The sequence below is a fragment of the Penaeus monodon genome, chromosome 6 (genome assembly GCF_015228065.2).
Source record: "Penaeus monodon isolate SGIC_2016 chromosome 6, NSTDA_Pmon_1, whole genome shotgun sequence".
In the NCBI taxonomy this organism is placed as follows: domain Eukaryota; kingdom Metazoa; phylum Arthropoda; class Malacostraca; order Decapoda; family Penaeidae; genus Penaeus; species Penaeus monodon.
The window spans coordinates 24,882,410-24,887,393 of record NC_051391.1 but is presented as its reverse complement, the minus strand read 5'-3'; the positions used below and the strand labels follow the sequence as shown (position 1 = coordinate 24,887,393).

At 45.6% G+C, this 4,984-nt stretch overlaps 1 protein-coding gene across 1 annotated transcript in view; it reads left to right on the top strand.

Moving 5' to 3' along the window:
• The window catches only part of LOC119574351, a 176,539-nt gene that overhangs the window by 155,178 nt on the left and 16,377 nt on the right, over positions 1-4,984 (top strand). The gene's annotated exons all lie outside the window — the stretch shown is intronic.

The following is a 4,984-nucleotide window of genomic DNA, read 5'->3' as shown; positions in this document are numbered from 1 at the left end:
AATGAAATAACAATATGATAAGATGAATAATAATAATATATATAATAATAATCAAAAAAAATTCATCATTATAATAATTATCAACAATCTCATTATTCTCAATTTTTTTATCTTTCTTATCATGACTAAGCCAAAAGGGCTGCCCGAAACGACCCAGGCCAGAGCTAGACTCTGAGTCCGGACCTCCCAGGTGTTTCCCACATTTTAAGGTTCCCTCTATACCTGAAGGCTTCGACAATGCCTACCAACTGGTAAGAGCACTGGAGATGCATCGAAAAATCCAGTTGTCAATCCGGGTTGTCAGAGACCAGGGCATGATTATCATGCCCAAAGACCTAGCCACCTTGAATTTCCTGCAGGAAACCAAGGAGCTTAATGATTGGAGGAAAGGTGTCTCCCGCCACTCAGTCCCGACGATGGGAGAGTCAAGATGGTGCTACTTGGCTTCTCACTATCATATGATGTGGATGTGATCACATCACACCCACAGGTCGTGGACGCTTCCCGAATGTCGAAAGGGAAGAGCTCAACCAGGTAAGTCCTGGTGACTTTGAAAGGAGCCCCAATCACTACCCTTGATCTGGGTAACTGGGGCTCCTACAGCTCAAGAATATATGTACCTGAGCCACGTCGGTGTTACAAATGCCAAAGATACGGTCACCATCAGGCTAGCTGCAAGGCCAAGGCAAGGCAAGGCACACAACACCGAGGTGTGCCTTAAGGTCCACATGGAAGGCCAAAGGAACACAAAAGCCAAATGTTCCAACTGTGCCAAGGGGCATCACGCCTGGAGCCTGGCTTGCTCTGCCAGGAAAGAGGCGGCCCTCAGGTGATAAGAGGTTGCTCCTGCTCCCTCAGGCACCCATGTCTAGGGACAGAACAAATGAGAAAAGCCTTCCCGACCTCCTAAGAGGAAGGCAGCCCCTCCACAACCGACAGCGGATATCTCCAATAAAAAGGAGATTCCCACCATTTCTAAAATGCAGAAAAATATCCACAGGAATAAAGATTCAAAGAACACTGCAAAAGCCTCCCCATGAGACGATAATCTCCTCTTTGACGAGGAAGATATGACTCTCCTGTTGACTGGTGTAGTCACTGCAGTAGCAACAACTTTGGGGAGGTCCAGTGTGGAGGCGGAAAAGGCAGTCACGGTCGCCAAGATAATGACCCAGACTGCTGCAGTCCTGAAAGGGAGGAAGCTGAACAGAACCAAAGCAGCTTCACCCTCACCCCAGGATAAGACTCCCCTCCCTACCTTAACCCTGGCCACACCCTCATAGGCAGAGCCAGCACAAGCTGAATCTGTGCAGCCAGTGCCAGAACATCCTGACCTTACTCAGGTAAAGTCAGCAAAGAGAAAAGATACACAGACAGTCTGAAGTGAGAAAAGCCAAACAAAAGTAAGAGCTTCCAGTGGACCCATGGTTAGCCTGACAACAGATGAAGATCCTCAACCAGTGAGGACTTCACAATTCTGTTGTCAGGCTCCAACACAACTGACTCTGAAGCCTAATATAAAGATGTCTCTTTATATGCATTGCTTTTTCCTTTATTAGAGACAGTCTGCCTTCAATGGATTATTATCTAATGGTTTTCATTAAAACATCTCTAGTCACCGGTGATTTCCCATTGCTTCGGAGACACAGACGAAGTCAATAACTATCGCCCGATTACCATACTACCTATACTATCTAAAACCCCATAACGGGAGCCGCCTTGTGCGGTGGGGGGACTTGAGGTCCCAATGATCTGGAGAGCCGGACCGGAGGGATACCCATACTGGAGTGGTCACCAGTGAGGGATGAGACAAAATGGTTTCCCACCCCTGGTTCATTCCATCTTGGACCAGGGAGAAATCTCTCACGTGTCTTTGCTGTGTGTGGCGTCCCGTATTACAGGAGACAGGAGTCCTGGAGGTTGATCAATGCTGCATGCTGTGCCCTGCAACTAGCAACACACCTCTTTGGTCCTTTATTCTTGATCAAGGCCCGGTCAGGTCAATCAGCTGGTCAAGCAGACACTGTTTAGTCGATAGCACATAGGTCTCGCAACTGCCATCAGTACTCTAATAGTGGCTGTGTATATTTCCTCACTACCCCTGTGGCTGTTGGGAGATTTTGAGCCCAACTATAGCTTCCCCTCATTGGACTCCATGGTGGGTGGGGGGTGAGGAAATGAAAAATTCAAATTTGTATGAGTACTACAAATTTACAAAGATCTAGCTCTCTCCCTGACGACTTATGCAATCCCCTGGCCATTCCCTCTGGAACATCACATGTTGTCGCTCTGGAACCTTTCCAGCTTCCAAAGGGCAAGAATGGGAATCATAATGGTTCCCGAGCTCCCAAACAAGATAAGAAGAAAAGTCCTCCTCCATCTATTAAGGAAATTTTACCTGGTAAATATGAAAGTATCTCATATAGTAAGTACCTAGTAGTAAAGACCATCGATGGTGTATCAGTCATGGATCTTGATATTTTTGAAGTACATTGGAAAATAGTGGAGGTGTGTCAATGTGATTCTCGCATCACCCCACAGTGAGATGGTAGCCTGATAATTGAGGTTTTGTTACCAGACGAGAGTGACCATCTGAGTGCGATATGTGACATTCCTGGGGCTCAAGTTTTATGTTCTCCTCTCAAAACACTCAATCAGTGTAAGAGAATTGTCTTTTCCCGAGACCTGATGAGGTATTCAGAGGAGAAACTGTTAGAGGAACTAAAGAATTTTAATGTAGTGGCAGTAAGACGTTTTAAGAAGAAAGTTGATGGTTTGGAACAGTCGACACCAGTTTTCCTTCTAACTTTTGAAATGTTAGTCCTTCCAGAATCAGTTGAGGTGGCATGGTACCGTCTCAAGGTAAAGCTATATGTGCCCAACCCTATGTCAGGGTTATGGGCATGGAGCCAACTCTTGCTGTTTTGAGGAAAATGGACAACCTAGAGTGTGTGTAGAGTGTGGTACAACAGGTCATCAAGGAGATGAAAATTGTTCAGGCCCAGTATGCTGTTGCCACTACAAAGAAGCTCTTGAAGCTTCTTCAAAGCAATGTAAAAAGTGCAAATTTGAAAAGGAAGTATTAGTAATAAGGAGCAAGGAGAAAGAAAATTAGTTTTCCAGAGGCAAAGTGACGTGCACACCCAGGGATTTTTTTTGCTTTGGTTCTAGCCCATCCTTCCAACCTTCCCTTGCCCCCAATACTTCTTATACTACACACTCTGTCACTACCTTTAAGCCTCAGTCCTCAATTGCTGAAACTGCATTCTGGCGAGTTGTTCCACCAGAAACAGAGTAGGAGTGAGGAGTCTGTCGAGGATACTCCTCCTCCCAGGTAAGGTCTTTAGAGCCATCAGTCAAGGCTCCAGAGGCCTCAGCGGTGACAGCTCCAGCTGCCACCACATCTACAGGGGCTTCCGCTACTAGGAAGAGTGCCCCTGAAGCAAAGACTCAGGTCCATCCTTTGCCCAGGCTAAGAAATCCTGAGCCTGTCAAAAGAAAACAACCCCTCTTAAGATTCTCTCAAGATCCTGGAAAGGAACAACCTAAAGGTGTGGGGCAAACATTGACCACAGGTGCTGCCAAACACCTTATGTGAAGAGGTAGCTTGAAGAACTGGATATCCAATGACATAGTCAGGGAATTCATGCAAAATGGGAAGAACTGCAATATCTGATAGCTTCATGTAACCCAGTTTGTGTATGCCTACAAGAGATTATGACCAGGGAAAATTGTCCGATTTCCCTGAGGGGATTCCAAATTCAAGTCCATTATGGGACCTTTGATAATGGACCTCATGGTGGAGTAGCAGTAATGGTACGTCAGGATATTCCCTTCCAGGCCATCCACCTGCAGACAACACTGCAGGTGAGAATAGGCTTGACACGACCTTACACTGTTGCATCCATCTACCTTCCTCCACATAGTCTCAACATAGATGATTTGGAAGATCTACTTGGGCAGTTGCTATATCCATTTCTACTCTTAGATTTCAATGGTCAGCATCCCCTCTGGGGAGACAATTTGTGCAACCCTCGAGGAAGGGGCTCGGAGTCCTTGTTCTTAAGAGTAGATGCAGTTTTACTGAACAGTGACACTCCCATACATTTCCAAATTCAAACTGGGACATTCTCCAATATAGACCTGTCAGTTGGTTCACCTGATTCACAGTTGAATTTCATTTGGCAGGCCATGGAAGACTTATATGGAAGCGACCACTTTCCAATACTTTTGGAGGAGGTGAATAGTATTCCAGCCAGTGGAGTGCAGAGATGGCGACTTGAACATGCGGATGGAATCCTTGTAGATCAACTACAGTATTGCAAGGATCTGTGAATGATTTCCATTGTGTTCAAGATGCTGTTAATCACTTCACATCACGAATTCACCTTGCAGCAGAAGCATCCATTCCCAAAAGTAGCGGGCAGTACCATCAACCTCCGGTACCATGGTGTGATGAATGCCAAGAAGCTGTCAGAGCAAGAAAATTGTATTAAGGCAGTTGAAACGACGCCCCAGCGATGTAACCTTGATCCATTACAAAAAGACCTGAGCCAAGTCCAGGTGAGTGCTAAAAGAGGCTAGACAGACATCATGGAGACAGTATGTCTTCTCGATTAACCCCCTTAGCATGGGTATGGGACAAGATGCGTAAGATCGCTGGAAAGAGCACATCTATGTCACCACCTGCTTTGAAGATAGATAGCATAAACATATCATGGGTTCAAAATTTTCCCAAGCAAGACCATGGCTACATTTCCACAAACGAGGAAAGTTCCATCCTTCACTCAATTTAGGTGCAAGTCCACTGCAATTTGTCCAAGAGGTGAAGTACTTGGGTCTAATTTTTTACTCAAGGCTTACATGGGTGCCTCACATCAAACTGTTAAAAGTGAAGGCTACAAAAGCGCTTAGTATTTTGCGCCTATTCGTAGTAAGCTTGACTATGGATGTGAGGCTTATTCATCTGCAACTCCCACTCTTC